Below are 19,198 nucleotides of genomic sequence, written 5' to 3'. Positions count from 1 at the left end.
TATGCCTGGCTTGCTTCAGGCCTTGGAAGTGAACCCTTTGTGCCCCTCTGGCAAGATGTTCTACACCTGGATTAGCTGAGTGTTTCTGGCCCTATCCTCTCTGCAGGGACTTTAGCTGCAATATCACCCCAGGCCTGTATTCCAGCCCTGGGCTGAGTCTGGAGGGGTCTGCAGAGCATGGTGGTAGTTCTCACTCACAAGACTGGCTTTGGCTGGGTCCGTATTTCCATCCCCGGGGCTCACTGAGACTGGATGTGGTAGTGCGTGATTGTCATCCCCGTGCTTGGAAGGCTAATAACTGGAAGATAACTATGGGTTAGATCTGTGTAATGAGAACCTGTAGACCCTGTACTAAATACATTTAAAAGAATGACATCCTGATCTCCTCATTGTAAATTATTTTTCCAGTTTTTAATTAATAACTTCTGAGCTCATCATTTAAGATCAATTTAGAACCCACCCTCCAATATCTTGAGATTGCAAATCCAACTGTATGTGAAAGATAATCTTCCTCTGAATTATTAGTTTGGTGGTTTTAAGGTGACACTTTTCTAATTGTAGTATTTGGTGTACATTTATTAGGTGATATCATTCTATTAATGAGCTCCTGCCTCTCCTTTTTAGAATATTATAAATTCATGTATTGTTTTTCACATTACATTGTCTTCACTCATCTCACTCTTGCTCCTCCGTCTTCCTCTAATCTGTCCTCTCTGCCCTTCTTATCTTCTTCCCTTTCTGTCCTCCTTTTTCTTTGACTTCCAATTTCATGATATCGATGCTCGAATCCCGTGCAGTAAGTATGCTAGCAAGATCTCTATTTCTGAGAGTTCTGCTTATCCTTTTAAATGCTCCAATGGTTCATATTTGGCCAAAATTACTCAAGTATTACCAGTTTCAATAATTGAACTGTCCCACATGCATAAGAATCAAGAATAAGGAATGAAAGAGGGAGGAATATCATTGATGATCACGCACTGTGGAGCGTGCTCAGAAGAGCACCGGCTCCAAGCTAGTAAGCCTGAGCCATCTTCAATGAAAAGTGTGGTAGAATTGTTTTACTTTATGAAAGAACACCAAGAGTTTAATGATGACAGTGTTATTATTTGCCCACTAAATTGCATCTTGCCATACTTCTCAGACAGAAATCTAGAAGATTTATAATCAACATTATTATCATTCATTCAAGTGCTTTTTACAAATGCACAAGAGGGAAATAATTCCCTGGGTCATTTGAAAACTAATACAAGGAACCTCTTTTCTTCACCTACATTCAACAATTCAACTTACAATAATAGAAGAATTTGTATTTTCTGAAAATTTGTTAGATGCATTAATTCAGGGAAAAATTGATGAAGTAAAAAAAAAAGAAAAAGAAAATTTCCATGCTTATGTATTCTCATATTTCACATTTCAAATTTAAATCCCAAATCTTTCCAGGATATTTGAAAAGTCTTAAGCAGAGAACAGCCTGGCAGAAGTTTGACACAAGGCATGTTTTAATTTTTTTGGTGGAACCAGGGATTGAACTCAGGCCCTCGTGCTTGCCAGGCAGGCACTTATTCAACTGAGCTATCTCCCTGGTCCTGTCAATTTTGATATTATCCATCTCTTTAACTGTTTCAGTCTGGCAGACCAAATAGCATCGTATTTCACCATAGCTCTCATTTGTGCTTCCTGATTAATTCGCTTTTGCTTGTGTACCTCATTTCTTTCACTTTCTATGGTCTCAAAGTGCATCCATTTTTCTACAAATGATGAAAATTTGCCTTTCTTTATGGCAGAGTGTACTTCATTGTTTATAAATACCTCATTTTCTTTATCTGTTGATGGACATATAGACTGTCACAAAAATTTAGTGATTATAAATATACCCTGCTGTTGTACACATGGTCATAAAGGTAACATTGTAATGTGATACCTCTAACTCTTTAGGAGGACACCTAGAAACTGGATCAATAGAATGTCTAGTTTTGGTTTTTTTGAGGAATCTCTGTTCGATTTATATGATCATTGTATTAGTTTACATTCTTACCAACAGTATACAAAGATTCCTTTTCCCCTTGTACCCTCATCAGCATTTCCTATTATTTGATTTCTTTATGATGGTCATTCTTTCAGGGTTGAAATTCAGTATCAATGTTGTTTTAATTGGTATTTCCGTCTTAGTGATGTTGAAACTTTTTCATGTATTTACTGGCCATTTGTACATCTGAAAATTGTCCATTATCGACTTTTTGTTTGAGTTTTTCATTTTGGTGGAGCTGCTTTTTTGAGTTCTTTGTATAGTCTAGATATTATTCCTCTATACAAGAGCTAGCTGGTCAAGTTTACTTCCCATTCTATAGTCTGTCTCTTCACATTGTTCCTTGTTTCATTTGCTGTGCAGAAGTTTTTAAATTTAATACGATCTCATTTGCTGATTCCCTGAACTATTTCTTGTGCAATATGGGGTCAGTTCAAAAAAGTTGTCTATGCTAATGACTTTTAACAGTTTTACCTATTTTTTAAAATGTTCTCCAAGCTAGGAAACATGACAATGTCAAGCCATACACTTATATGTAGAAGATGGGCAAGGCAATGATCCTGAGAATCTCCAGAAGATTTTTGAATTTAGCAGTTAATTGGAAAAATTCTCACCCTGACTAACTATATATACTGATGCCTGTGAACTAAGCAACTGCACTGCAGATGGTAAACTGTGATAGTAGTTTCATGTTTGGAGTGCCTGTCATTCTGGTCTTCTGATTATAGGCTCCTTGTCATGACATGCCAGTTGCTGCTATGCTGTCTCTTTGGTAGATCGTTGTTCAAAAAGAAGGGGGTGGTGAATGAAAGCAAGAGACAGAAAAAGGAATGTTGTGGGACTGTTCTGCTTCAAGGTGGTATATGGTTAGTTTTTTGGACTTATGTGTAAACATAAGAAGTATATAATTCTTTATGCCTATTATTAAAATATATTTAAATTTTTAAATGTTTTTATATTATTCTGTAGGAACTTAAAGTTCAACATATCAATACTTGATGAAAAACACCTGTTCCATGTTATGCCTAAGATGTTTGATATTCAGACAGAAAGTGAGGTTAAGCTTAACAACCTAAGTTGTATGGTAATAACAATAAGCTTATCTTCTGGAGGTTAACAACCTAAGTTTTCAGACCAAATTAGAGAAAAAGGAGGGCCGCAAAGAAAGCCAACTTTTTGGCCCTAGCCTTCCAAGGTCAATTGAGACTCAGGACATATAAGAACTTGTACTGTTACATCACGTATCTCAGTAGTGTCCCAAATTTTCTGATCAAGGAGATTATGGGGCCAAAGAGGAAAGTGATCGATGATGTAGAGTGTGCCTAAGGAGAGTCACATGGGGAGAAGATATTCTCTCAGGCTTTCACAGAGAGCACATTGGCCAAGCAATGGCCGTGACTCATCCACATGGCTGCACTGATAAAGGTTCTACAATCTGAGGTACAGGATCTCAGGATAAATCGTGAGGGGATTTCACTGACCTTATCAGACCCAAAAGCTACAACTCTTGTTGCATAAGTCCTGCTTTACCTTGGTCTCAACCATCCAGCAGAAGAGTATAAAAGCAAAATATAAGAAGTAAAGTCATGCTGTTATGTTGAGCTATAGGGGACTCAGGTCAACAATTTCTGACATTGGCAGTGAAGTGGAAGACCCAATACTATTATGTGTTACTGGACTCTTTTAGAATATTTTGCTGAGTTTACACACCTATAATATTCAAATAACAGAACTTAACAAAAAAAGGGGATACAGATGAATGTCCATTTTGTATCTGTGTATTCAAAGTGGTTGGGATAGATGTATAGTTACATTCTCTTAATGAATAGAGGGATTTGTTTTAATGGTGTTTGTAAATAGGATATCATGTCCACATCTTGTACAGCAATTAACCACTAGAAAAAATGTATGCAATGTGTTAATTATTGAAAGTTTCCTACCAATTTGGTTTGAAGTTGTCTCATTGTTATTTGTTTCTCAATAAAAATATGAAAAAATAAAAAAATAAATTTCAAGTGCCTGAACATAAAAATGATAGGTAAATAGTGTGACAGATAAATTTAAATTAATTAGCCTGATTTAATCATGCCACATTTTTAAATACATCAAAATGCTACATAAATATTTACAATTGTGGTTTTTAATAAAAACAGTGGTAATACATTTAAAATTAATTAATTAAAAAGGAAATCTATATTACAGTTCGATGTGGAATGTTTCATGAAAAAGACAATTTCTATTTTTCACTGTATCTAAATATGTTTTAGCAAATTAAATGAGTAGTACATTTTTATTTTTAAAGTCTGACTTTGAGGTAAAAATTGAAAGGAAATAAATTTTTTTTCATGTAAGAGAGTTCAAAAACAAAATATCCATAAGATAAAATCCTTAAAACATAGTAACACTTGTTAGAAACTTGACCAGTGCTGATAATTTCTGCTTCTGTTGATTTTATTCTGTCTTCCCTCCTGAAGCAGCCCACTTACACACAAGCTCACTGGGTGGGATCTAAGGAGTTTCCCCAAAGCAGAGCTGGTGATCTCAGGTTAGCCTGCTGAACAGGTTCTCAACTCTTGGAGCAGCAAAAGAATTCCAGGACACATCAGTGAGAGGCATTAATTTTATTAGGTGTAGTTAAAAGAACAAGCTCAGAGAAAATATAGTGCAGGACTGCAAGCACAGGTGCTCTCTGATCTGGTGCTGAAGACACATATTTTTGTAATTGAAGCAATCCTTTAAGGGGATGACCTAAGGTCTCTTGCCTGAAAACATTCTTTGAATCCTTGGAATGTGCTTTTTCATTTTAAGAACAGGTTGCTGCCTTTTACCTTATCAACTACACCAATTTTGGATTTATATTATCTTTAAGAGATTTGGGTGAAATGAGCCTGGAAGAAAAGTCAAAGATTAGGGATATAAACAGACCCACGGAGTAAAGATATGGTGTACAGACATGAGTAATGTTGTGTAACTGATTACAGTATATCCCGATGTAGCAGTTTTCTTAAAAATATAATTTTAACATTATATTTTTTAGAAATTCACTAAACAAAATAAGAATTCAACAATGGTTGTTACATGGAATATTGTTGTCTTTAGATTTGTTTTACAGATTACCAAATATAAGCATGGAAAGTTAGTTTAAAAAGTTAAGAAGAGAGAAAAAGTTGTAAGCATTAACTGTTCCTTTCAATAGGCTGGCCAGAATCAGCAGTACAACTATCCAAGCTCCTCTGTGAATATTCATATATGTATTTTCCCTTCCTTCTTTCTTTTTTCCTTTTTCTCATCTTAGGAATGTTTTTGCTTTACCATTTTTATTTTCTTTAAAAAAGTAAATAAAAGGCTAACCCCTGCTGAAATGAAATCCACATTTTATTTTTTCATTAAAATTTTTATTATGCAGATTTAGAAAAATGAGATTTTTTAATAAGTGCAAAAAATTTCAGTCACACCTAATGATTAACAGAATGTAGTGGTGTACTATCTAAACAGAAATCATTTAGTTGGGGAACACAGAGACAAATCAAATTAGCGTACAAATAAATGCACAAAAATACTAATAAAAAATAAAATAATGATTTTCTTTATCACTTTGCTAGCTACGTTTATTTCCTCTATCTAATAGTACTACATGAATCTCATATGAAACACTGAACATCAAGTAATATGAACAGTAAAGAGGCCTGCGGGACCTCTCCGGACTAAAACTCAGGAACACCACTTGAATGAGACCCTCAGGACCCCTCCACCTCTCCAGAGTCCCTGTCCTCAGCCCGCCTAGTGAGTGAGAACTTCTGCAGCTATCTCAGGACCCCCAGATCCAGCCCAAGCCAAGGCCCAGCTAGTATGTGGGAGAGCTTCTGCTCTCCCCTGTGCCCACTGGGCAAGGGACACAACAGAGGGGCACCACAGGTTCACTGTTTTGCCAGAGAAGCACAACAGGTTCACTGCCAAGGGCTGCAGCAGGAAGGAGCTGAACATAACAGCTAGACCCAAGCCAGGCATAACTGTATAAACTCAAACTTAATAGATCTGCACCCAAATTTCAGTAGATGCTAAGGTTATAACTGCACCAATGCTCTACACCAAAGGTCAGAGGTCAGTGCTATACAAAATGACAAAGACAAGGAACAAAATGCAATCTCAGACTTTGAACCCACCCAGAACAAGGGCAGAGGACACCAGCTCAGCTGAAATGAATGAATTAACAGTGTTGGAAGTAAAGAAACAACAGCAGAAAGGTACAGAGGAACTCAGAGAAGAATCAATTTCTGAAATAAAAAAAAAATATCTGAATTCATAGCACCTGAAGTAAAGAATCAAATACAGAAAAAAATATGGGAGAAACCCAATGACCACCCAGAATAAGGGCAAAGGTCACTAGCTCAACTGAAATGTATGAATTAATAGCTTCGGAAGTAAAGAAACAACAGCAGAAAGGTATAGAGGAACTCAGAGCAGAATTAATTTCTGAAATAAAAAAGAAATATTTGAATTAATAGCATCTGAAGTAAAGAATCAAATAGAGAATCATACAGAATAAATGCAATCTGAAAAAACTCTGCAGTAAAAGAATTAATAACTGCTTCTAAAGAAGACATTTATAAAAAAAATAGAGATTACAAAAATGATGGATTCCTTGAATGAGCAATACAGGAAAGAAATAGATCACAGGAAGCAGAGTCAAAGAGATATTGAGGAACTTAAAATCTCAATCACAAGCTTGCAAAACCGTTTGAGTGAAAGTGAAGACAGAGTTGCAGATCTTGAAGATGCTAGTGCAGCTAGTGAAAAGGTAAGAAAGGATCTCGTAAAAAAATAGGATGCAGAGTGTTCTACCCAATACACTTTTTTTCAGCTGCACATGGGTTATTTTCCAAAATAGACCACATACTGGTCCATAGGTCATGCTTAAGTATATGCAAGAAAACAGAAATTATCCCATGCATTTTAGCTGACCACAGTGCAATGAAACTGGAAATAAACAACAACAAAAAAAAAAAACCCAAAAACCCAATCAATGGGTCACAGATGAAATTAAACAAGAATTTCAACAATATCTACAATTCAATGAATATTCAAGCACAACATATTGGAATTTATCGGATGCAATTAGAGCAGTTCTCAGAGGGAAAAATTCATAGCTGTGAACTCACACATTAGGAAAACAGAACTAGAACAAATAAACACCCTAATGCTCCACCTCCAAAATCCACAAAAGGAAGAGCAAACCAAACCCAGAGCCCAAAGATGGGAAAAAATCATAAGGATTACAGCAGAAATTAATGAAATTGAGATGAAGAAAACAGTTCAAAGAATAAACAAATCAAAAAGCTGGTTCTTTGAAAGACTAAATGAAATCAATAAGCCCCTAGCTAACTTTATCAAAAAGTGGAAAAATATTCAAATACAAACAATAAGGAATGAAAAGGGTGTAATCACCACAGCCCCAGTGGAAATTCAGAAGATTATCAATAGCTACAATGAGAATCTTTACACTCACAGAATAGAAGACACAGATGAAATGGACAGATTCCTACAAATTACCAAAACTCAATCAATAAGATATAACAACTCTCAATAACCCAATAGCAGCTAATGAAATACCAAATGTAATAAAAAGTTTTCCAACAAAGAAAAGAGAAACAAGGATAACTACACAATGAAAATATAAAAGTATAAAAGTCACCAGAAGAACAAACACACCCATGAGAAAAGTCCAGGTCCTGTCGGATTCACTGCTGAATGGGAGCCAGGAGGCACTGTCTAAGGTAAGCACCAGAGCTCCTCCAAAGAGAACCCTGCCATCCTGAGCCAATGGTGAGGTCCTCAGTTCCTCTGATGATGAGGAAAGCTGAGTTCCCATCAGGAAAGCCAATGCAACATGCTTCTCCGGGAGACTGAGCTGTGCACCATCTTCTCCTCTGGAGCCAGGAAGCAATGTTCACAGTGAGGCTTAGAGCTCCCCAAAATAAGGCAGAGTCATTCTCAGTGACAGTGAGGTCCTCAGATCCTCTTTTGAGTAGAACAACTCCATTTGCTGGAAAAATCAACATGGTCTGCAAGCAGAATAGCCCAAGAGAACCAGCAGCTCCTAATAGCTTCCCAACCCCTTCTGTAAACAGCTGCCCTAAAAGCCTCCCAGCAGCTTCTCCAGTGCTGTCTCTTATGCTGCTGACAACAGTTCTCAGGTGGTCCTCCTAGCACCACACTAGTTCAGTTCAACTGGGTGTAACAAGTTGACCGTCAGTTGGCAATCCACAAATGCTAATAAGTTTGTCTTTTCCCCAAGTTAAAATTTCTCCTTTCCTGTCCTTCTAAAATATAAAAACAAATTAGTTGTTCATATTAACAGGTATAAGCATGCAAAACTGTTCAAAGATAAGAAGAAAACTATGTAAGCATTAACTGTTCCTTTCAATAAATCAATAGAAATAAGCAGTAAAATTATCCCAGCTGTCTTTGTATATACCTATATATTTCCCTTGCTTCTTTCTTTTTTCCTTTTCCTTATCCAAGTTATCCCTTCCCTTTAAGTTGTTTCTTTCCCTTTCACAATATCTATTTTTCATTTCAGATTTTAGTTACTCTCTCAGGTTCTTACACTAGGAAGACAATACAATGTTTATATATGTGGAGTCTGATTTATTTCACTTATAAGTGTTTTCTCTAGTTGCATCCATTTACCTATAAAGTCCTCAAGGTTATCTTTCTGAGTAATACTGCTGAGTAATACCCCATTGTATAAAAATACCACATCCTTTTTATCCATTCCTCAGTTGATGGGCATCTGGGGTGTTTCCAAGATTTAACTATGACAAATTGCACTGCTATAAGCATGGATGCATACATATCACTGATGTTTTCAGTACTTCTGGAAAAAGTCCCAAATAAAGGAATAGCTAGATTGAATGGGAGTTCTAATCCTATTTTTTTTCTTTTTTGCAGAATCTCTACACCGATTCCCACAGTGATTGTAGCAATCTACAATCCTATCAACAATGGAGATGGGTTCCTTTTCCCCCCAGCCTCTCCAGTTTTGTTATTTGTTGATTTTTTGATGTTAGCCATTCTTTCTTTGGGTGAGATAGAATCTCAGTGTTGTTTTAATTTTAATTTCTCAAATGACCAATGATATTGAACATTTTTAATATATTTATTTGCTATTTGTATTTTTTCCTCTGAGAAATGCATATTTATCTCAAATGCTCATTTTTGGATAGAGTCTTTTAATTTTGGGAACCTGAGCTTTTTAAATTCTGCATATGTTCTAGATAATAGTTGTTTGTCTGAAGGACAACTTCTATCTAGAACATAGGAAGAATTAAATTTTTCCCCAAATTTGTAAGTTTTCTTTTCACTCTCTTGGTGATTTCTTTTTTTTTTTAATTTTATTTATTTGTGTGTGTGTGTGTGTGTGTGTGTGTGTGTGTGTGTGTGGCCAGCTCAGCCCACCAGGGGCAGGGCTGGCTGGCATGTGGTGCTGGGGGATTGAACCGCGGTCCCTGTGCTTTGCTATGCTTGTTCTAAGTAGGTGCTTTAGACCACTGAGCCATCTCACCAGCCCTGGTGATTTCTTTTGATGTGAAAAAAAGAACTTTTCAATAAGAATGAATCCCAGTTTTTGACTATTTGAAGTATTTCCCATGTCATTTGGTTTTGTGCATCAACTCTGTGTACTTCTACATGTTCAAGATTTCTATCTATTTTCTCTTCCAATAGATTTGATGTTTCTATTTTAATATTTAGATCTTTGATCCATTTTGGTTTTAGTTCACGGTGATAAATATGGCTCTAATTTTATTCTTCTTCATATGCAAAGCCAATTTTCCAGCACCATTTGTTAAAGAGGCTGTCCTTCTAGTGAACATGCTTGGTTCCTTTGTCAAAGACAAGATGGCTGAGTGTGTTTGTAGTTGCATCATTTCTACTGTTTTCAATTACTTTTTATTCTCTTTAATAAATAAATAAAGATAAATACATATATCTTATGCAGATAAATTAAGGATAGACAGTTAAAAAATTATCTGAGACATATATAGGGGAGCTCACTAATTTGAATATTTTACTAAATGATGACAAAATCTTTGTTTCTTTATGTCTTTATTGATTTAAGATGTCACAGCTATAAAATAAAAGAAATGGAAAAGCTACCTCTAAATTCACTACCACTTTTAGTATTCAATAAAATATTTCAGAGGAACGACTATAGAAAACACAATAACATTTATTTTTCTGTACCTTGGCTCTGCTCATTATCTAATTACTCACAGTGTCTCCAACAAATATTCATGGTATATCTTCAGACCTCTTGAAAGCACATTTCATTGCCTACTCTGTGCAATCTAACTCTATTCTTCTTTGATATAGTCTTCCTATATTGGTCTGGATGGATAGGAAAGTTATGCTACAGGTCCAAATAAACGCTGAGGTCTTACAGGCCTTACTTTAAAAGTTAATTCTTCCCCTAAAACCATGCAAATACCATTGAGGATCAGAAATCAATCCTACACAAGTTTCGTCTAACTTGTTACTGGGAGGGTCACACTAACACATTCCACTATTTTTTCCCATTTTCAACTCAATAAGCAGCTTGAAAGGTCATCAGCAAAAGGAAAGGGAAAGGAAAGCATTCATTGGCTTTTGAATGCTTTAGCCTGAAAATAAGCAATTTCTGCTCACAAAGTACCATAACAGTATCATACAGTCATAGATATAGTTACATCATTTCACTTAATTGCAGTGGGACCAGACAAATGTGAGCCACACATGAGTTTAGTATATATTTCAGCTTCATTCTCCATAACAGTTTCCAGGGCCATTACTTCCATGAATTGTTTTCAGCCTCAAAGAGAAAGAATGCTATGTTGTTTAGGAGACTGAAAGTATCAGAGAGGCTTCCATCCTGGCCTGTGGCACATCTTTCTGCTACCTTTGTGCCACACATTTTTCATGGACACCAAAGCAATGTACTTGTGAGTCAAAGATGCAAAGCTCTTGATGTGAATGTTTTAAAATTCCTTGTGTAAGGAAACTAGGAAAGCCATGGTCTGTCACTCAGGATAGCCTGAGTCCCCAATCAAAAAACTTAGGACTGAAAGTGTTTTGATTTTGGATTTTTGTAGAGGGTTCTACAAAATCTGATCATATGTGATGACATATCTTGTGACAGGAGCTCACCTAATCATAAACTTATTTATGTTCCATATACACCTCACAGAGAGAGCATGAGGAAATTGTACATGATATTTTAAATGATCTCATGAATGAAACAAAGTTTCCTGGTATGAGACTGTTCCCCTTTGGACCTCAGATCTGTGCTCAAAAAGCTTCAGAATTGAAAGAATTTCAGAGTTAGGATTTCTGACTTAGAAAGATCCACCCTGCTGAGTAGAAGATGCAAGACTTATGGGACAGCCAGACAGGAAAGCAGCTGCCAAATTCTCGAGAGCCCATGGTGAGGTCACATTACTTGATGGGATGGCTGGCAGTCAGGAAGAGCTGGGCAAGGAATTTGTGCACCTCGGGAATGGAGGGTTTGGGGCCAAAATGACCAGGGACACACCTCACCTTGAGCCACTGTCAAGAACCAAGCCAGGCACAAAACCTACAGCTCTTCACAGATGCTAGAGAATCAAAACGCTCAGATACTTCATTCACCCAGGCTGAAATGGAACCACCATCTACATGGAACATGAGCCTTAGCCAGTACTCTATTAACCATTCACCATGATATGTCAACTTGACTGGAGGAAGAAAAGCCTTAGAGATTGTAGAGATGGGCAAAGAAGTACTGGGTGTGTCTGTGGATGACTGACACATAAGCCAGCAAATGGAGGTGGGAAGACAGTAGCTGGGTGTGTGTGGCCTCAACGAACAGGCTTGTACCTGAATTGAATAAAAAGGGAAAGACAAAAAATAAAATAAAATAAAATAAAATTCCTTGTGTAAACATATGGGTGGAATTACTTGCTGATTATTCAAAAGGCTATAACCAGTCTCTCTTCTAGATGATATAATTCCTCTATTCTTATTTTTTTTTCTTTTTGTTACTTTCCTGATTCCAAAGCCTCACAGTCAGGATATTTAATGAAGGCTGTGTTTCCCAGTACTGTCTTATCTGTAGATCTATACCAATGTTTTTTACAGGCATATGTTGAAAAATACAAACCAGACCTTATCAGAGGTTTAATGGAGGCTAATTTAAGAAGAAAAGAGCATGGTGAATTGTGTTATTACTTGGACATATGTCATATTTTATATCAGTGTAATATTTCCATGATGTCAATTTATGCCTAAAATTAGACTTACAGAAGATACCTAAAAATTCCTACATCCAAAGAGAAACAATGAAAATATAAAAGTATAAAAGTCACCAGAAGAACAGATACACTAATGAGAAAAAGAATAAAAAGTCTTATCAATATAAACTATAAAAATTAATAAAAGAAGAAGAAAGGAATATAGTTTAATTTAAAAAATTACAAGATGGCAGGTATTTACATATCAATATGAATCTTGAGTGTAAAGAGTGAATTCTCTAATTAAAAGATACAGACTGGAAGAATAAATTTTTAAAGAGACCCAGGTATATGTTGCCTACAAGAAACTGATTTTCCTAGTAAGAATACACCCAAATTAAAAATGGTGAAATGGAAAAAGATATTCCATCCAAAGACAAGCCAAAAGTGAGCTGAAGTAGGTGTCCTAATATCAGAAAAAGAGATTTAAGTAAAAACTGCAAGTGGAAGTACATGCCTATAATCTCAGCATTCTGAGAAGTGTACAGAAGGAGGGTGCCATTTTTGACCCCAGCTTGAGCAATTTAGCCATTTAGACTCTGTCTTAAGAAAAAAGTTATTCTAAAGGACTCAGGATACAGCTTAATACTAAGCCATTCAATCCACAGAACTAAGAGACAGAACTACCCAAAGAAAATCAAACCCCACAAAGATTTAAAAAGTGCACTACATAAGGATACAGTCAACAAATTACATGATTGAAAGGGTATAAGCACATAATACTGGAGCACTATGAAGCCAATTGCCCAATAAGGCAGACATCAGCACCTCACTTCATCCACAAGGAGATGATCCAAAGAATAAACGAAGTAACATCACACTCTGACTTTCTTGTAGACCAAAAAGATCTTTGGACACTTCCAGAGTATTCATCCAGCAGTTGTGAATGTACATTATTTACACTAGCATGTGGAACATTGTCCAGGTTAGAAGAGGAATGAAGACATGAGTGAAAAAAAATTAAGATGTACCAACTCTTCTCAATGAATGTGATCTTTTTGTTCTGCAAAATGTAGTGAAGAAAAAAAATTAAAATACAAAATTTTAAAATCTGAAATCATGTAATGCATTTTTTGACCACAATAGAATAAAACTAGAAATCCACAAGAACTTTAAAAATTGTATAAATACATAGAAACTTTAGAAAGTTAACTACATTGCTTCTCCAGCTTCTGCTTTCTGCATGGAATGAATCCGAACGGTCCAAGATGATTCTCACCTGCTCTTCCTTTGCTCTGTGCCAATCTCTGAGCTCTGAGGAGTCTTGCATTCATTCTCCCCATTGTGTCAAAGGCTCTGAGGCCTTTTCAGAGGTCTTCAGCAAGCTTGTTCTCTTCAAGGGGCAGCTGTGCTTCGAGTGTGTATATGCTTCATCCAGAGAAGTTTAAGTGGTGGCTATTTTTGCATTTAAGGATGAAATTTAAATGTTGATGTGCTTCTGTGTAAACTCCTTCACAATGTAGCTATGAGAAAGTCCCTGGAAGAGAAAGAGAGTAGGCTTATGGCCAGAGGCCAAGGAGATGATGGTATCTCCTAAGAGGTATTTGATTCAAGCACTCAGTGCCAACTCATCAAAAAATAATATGACTTCGAACTGATATTTCAGATAGTATGAAGTAAACATATTTTGCTTATTTTGTTTGATTTATTTGCAGCTTTTAATACATGAGCCTCAAATGTGCAGTGTGAATTTTATTAAACCTTATATAACAACACTTTAGCATGCTATTTTATTCTTTTGTTTTTTAATGTATTTGGTACAGGGTCTCACTCCGTAGCTTGGACTCTTGGTGATCCTCCTGTCTCAGCCTCCCCAACATTGGAATTATAGGTGTATGCCACCTCCCAGTCTCAGTGACCTACATAGTGCACCCGGGGTGAAGCTGGCACCATGTGGCACTGGGGGTTGAACCCAGGTCCTTCCTCTTGCCAGGCAGATGCTTAGACTCTTGAACTATCTCCCCAGCCCACAATTTTATTCTTATGTGATAATTCACAGAATCACAGAGTAAAACCTTAAAAACATTAGAACATTTGGAGGGACAACTTTAGAAAAAACAAATATGTTTTAGAGTTTAGGCTGAGAACACAGATAGTAGAAGATGATTAAATAGGGGCATGAATCACGTGTGTGTACATCATTCATCCACATAGCTGGGAAGGCAAAAGAGGTAGAATTTCTAGTAGGTTTACAAAAAGAGACAATAGAAAGAAATTTGCTTGTATCATGCAAACTTTTTTTTTCAAAGTTTTATTGATAAACAGATAGCAATGAGACAGTTTCAAATCCAATCGGAAGTACAGTTTCAACAAATAATACACTGCATATATTCTTCTTAGTGGTTAATTGCTGTACAAGAAGTGGACTTGTGATCCTATTTACAAACACCATTAGAACAAATCATTCTATTCATTAAGAGAATGCAACTATATATCTATCCTAACCACTTTGAATACACAAATACAAAATGGACATTCATCGGTATACCCCATTTTTTCTAAGTTCCGTTATTGAATATTATAGGTGTGTAAACTCAGCAAAATATTCTAAAAGAGTCCAGTAGCCCATAATAGCATCATGCAAACTTTAATATTTTCCAGGTTTCTTTGCTCCTGTGACCTGACCAACAGACTTTGAAATCCTGATGATGATCAGGAGGAGGAGGAGCAGGAGGAAGTAGAGAATAAAAATAACAATAATTGACATTTTTGACAATTACTTTGTATTAATGTTGTATTAAATTCCTTAAATACACAGCTTGACTCATTTTTACCAAAACTGATATATGATCTACACTATTAATCAATCCACTTTAAAATGAGGAAACAGGTTTATGTAGGTCATATACCTTGATAAAGATACTGGAATTTTTCAATCATTTGTACTCAGAATAAAATATATTAAATAAAATTCATTTTCCTAATTTATATATTCTACATTTATATATGTGTACTTTGAAATAAGAGATTTGTTTGAAAGTCAGTTTGGTGTCTTGCAAAAGGATTGAAGACTACGTATTAGTAGTCCCACAAATTTGGAGAAAACCTAAGGATGCCCTTAGTTAAGATGATTGTTTCCAGAACTGATGCAGGGAGCATATCACATGAATTATCACAAAAGAACAATCATCAAGACTTGATTGAACATATAAGATAATAGAACCCAAAAGAAAAAAAAATCTAAGATTTGTTTAGGGGAAAATGATGAGATCACTGTCATCAGGGAAAGTGGTGAAGTTAGTAGAACTTATTGAACAGATAAGCAGGAACTGGGATTGATTCTCCAACATCTCCAAACAAAGATTAAGCATTATGATAAAGAAACTAGAATGCCTTGTCATGACCTTATTTTTCTTTCTAGATTTAAACCTAATCTGTTCTCTTCCTCCTTGAAAGCATCTGAATTTCTATTACATTTTTTTCTCAATATACCCTTTCAACCACCCTTTTGCTGTCATATTTCCTGTTCTTCTGTATCCAGTCACTTGTCTTTTCCTTGCCCAATGTCTGCTGTCAAGCAGATACTTTGCATTTGCCTATTTTCCCATAATTACAAAGTAAATATCTGAGAAGTGATGCATAAAGACAGAGAACAGAATCCACTACACATCTCCAGGGGCAGGAAATCTAAAAGGAATGGGTGTGAGATTCTGAAGCATTCTCTAGGGGGAATTGAAAGGGAGAGAAATGATGAAGTAACATTTCTCTGGTGTACACAGTCGTGTATTGCAACTTTATCTTAAGCAGTTTCTGTACTGATCCTAAAGCTAAAATAATCAGAACTTGATCCATTCTTCACTAAATTAAAATAATTGTAATTTATAGATACATGAGCCACCTCAGACTCTGTTACTGATGTCCACCAACGTCAGGCTTCACAAGGGACAGTAAGGAAGTAATTAGATGTCAAAACTAGCAGTTTTGGTCTCATTCATTTATTCATTCCTGCCGATAAGGAACACTGTCAGGAGTGTCTACTTTTATATTTTCACATTTTTAAGTTTTTTGAGCCATACTATTTTTAAAAATTAAATTGACACAATAACAGGAGAGTAAGAGCACCTCTCAGTTTTTCCATGAATGATACATTTATTTCAATGAAAGGGCAAGTTCATGAGGTGTTGGAAGTATTCTAAGGCTGCAAGGAATAAAGCAAAATATTTTACTAACAAAAAGATTTTCACTGTTCAGAAAAAGGAGAATACCAATGATGTAAGAAAGAGGTGAAAGGCAGGAAAAGAACTAGTGGTACTAGTGAATGAAGACTCTTACTGGAAGAAAAGACAAGAAAAAATCCTAAATGCTAAAGTGAATAAGATCTTTTCATAACAGTACTCTAAGTGATATAATTTATATTTAGAAGTACTTTCTACCATTGGTGGAGAATGAGTGAAGAAGGGGAACCATGCAAAAGCAGCTTCTGGAAGCTGAATGGGCCATTAGAAAGCAAGTGAGGGGCTGGGGAGACGGCTCAGTGGAATAAGTACTTCCCAGGCAAGCACAAGGGCCTGAGTTCAATCCCCGGTTCCGAAAAAAAAAAAAAAAAAAAAAAGGAATGAAAGAAAAGAAGTGATAAGATGCTACATAAATTACAGGGTAAAAAAGACTTCATCAAGTTGTGATATTGCAGAATTGATTCAGTTGTGTCTATAATTCCAGGGCCAGAAAAGCCCTACCTAATATCTGAGCTACATGTCAAATGTCTTAATTTACTATTTTGTAAATGGTAGGCTGATAAAACAATCTAGATTGAATATAACAGAATTGACATGTTGAAAACGAATCCCTAATGTGATACAAAAGATAGAGCATTAGAAAGTGAATAGGTCATGGGAGCGCTGCCTTCATCAGCGTTATTAGTGCTCTCATAAGAGGAGCATGCATGTTTCCCCATTCTTCAGCCAGGATGGAGCTAACAGGAAGTGCATAAGAGCAGGCTTCTGCCAAACACCAAATCTATCAGTGGCTTCAGCTTGTACTCGGCCACCTCCAGAATTATGTGCAACACATTTCTGTAGCACACATAGGAAGAGTGGGAACCAGAAGACACAGGCAAACTTGTGTAAAGGCAACATGGTGTGGAATGTGTTGTGCCTGGGTTTAGACAGAACATAGAAAGACCTTCTGCCCTGAACAAAGAGAAGTGTGCCCCTTTTCTAAGAGTGGAGAGAAGGCAGGGGATATTAGAAAGGACAATCCCAGTGAGCATCTGTGGTTAAAGTTTTCCAGAAATCTTGCCTCTCAGTGGGCTGATTCCTTTGAGGTGTCCAATGCAAACTTCTGGATGTCTCCAGATGTCTCCAGGATGTGCACACTTTTGTGTCCTATCGCATCTTTCCTGTGCTTTGAGTGCTGAGCTGAATTCCCTGCAGAGAGCAGTGCTTCTGCCAGCAGGCAGGCTGGGGGCTGGGAGGGTCAGGCCAGGCTGGAGACTTACAATTTCTGTTGTTTATAAGTTAATCAATCCAAGGTATTTCATTAGAGCAGCCCGAATAGCCTGACGATGTCTTCTTCCATGTCACTCCTCTGAACACTTTTATGGTCTTAAATCCCTAATGAACTCCAGTGTAGTGGACCCTGCTCATCATGAACATGTTTATTCTGTCTTTCTTTCTGATTTATCTATCAATTTTGGAATATGCTGTTCTAGTAGAATTAGAATGCATGTAAGAAGTAGAAAATTAGCAAGTAAAGCACCATGAGAAGAAAAAGATAATGAGCAAAACAATCAAAACAGAGTTGGTACTTTTAAGTATCAGTGAAGAATTGTGCACTCACTGTGATCGTTTTTAAAAGTTTTCCTATCTTGTTTCCATGTCCAAAACAAAGTGAGATGCAAAGGGAGTTGTCATAAGAAATGAGAAAGATGTAAGAGCTTTCAAATGGGCATGAGAAGAGAAAACAAAAGGATTATTTAATCAGATAGAAAAAGGCAGGAAAGTCTTTCCATTTGTAGTCATAACAGATTAATTAGTTTCAGGCTTGATTTTGTCTTATAAACAACTAGAAAGTGGAACATCATCATATATTCTTAAACTTTTTTAGACATTGTATGAAGGATAGCATTGCTTGTGATCTCTAGAAAAAGTAAATCAAATGAAGAACTTCCAGGATATGACATAATCAACAGTCTTTTCAAGAGCAAGAATCAGAGCTCAGAGTTGGTTGGGTCAGAGTAAAAAAGAGAAGAGAATTACATGAAAAGAAGCACTGAAAATCATCAGAGAACTTCACGTTAATCTACTGGTAAGTGCAAAGATCTGTATATATCTGATGAAGCTGAAGGCAAATCATGTCAGAATACCTAGGCCTGGAAATTTTACATGTAGAGAATAATTACTTGTAGTTCTCAAGACTGGAAAGTTTAAGAATAAACATCTTATTCTGGATCTGGTGAGTGCTTCCTTGCTATTGCCATCCTCTTCAAGAAAGCAAAAGGAAAAACAACTAAGGGAGAGTAAAGAATCTATTGTTAGCCTCAAGCCCTTTCATAACAAGCACTATTCATTCATGAGACTGGGGTCCTCAGAACCCAAATACCTTTCATTATGCATGCCACCACCAGAGCAATTGCATTGGATATTAAGTTTCCAACACAAGAATTTTGGGGATTTACATTCAAACTCTAACACTATTATAATTAAGACTGGTACGGGTATAATCTCATGAGATAAACGTATAGAAAAAGATTGCTTATATTTGTTCAACTTGAGGCTTCCTCAGTCCTGCTTTATATCCAGCCCACATTTAATGTACTTCCAAACATTATCACTTTTGTTGAACTTAGTCCATAGTAGATTTTAAAAACAAAGTAAGAAAAATGAACAAACATTTGCTCCAGATTTTAGATTCTTCCAGCAGCACTTAC

The sequence above is a fragment of the Octodon degus genome, unplaced genomic scaffold, assembly GCF_000260255.1.
Source record: "Octodon degus isolate 3935 unplaced genomic scaffold, OctDeg1.0 scaffold00142, whole genome shotgun sequence".
Lineage (NCBI taxonomy): Eukaryota > Metazoa > Chordata > Mammalia > Rodentia > Octodontidae > Octodon > Octodon degus.
This window is presented reverse-complemented; position numbering follows the sequence as displayed.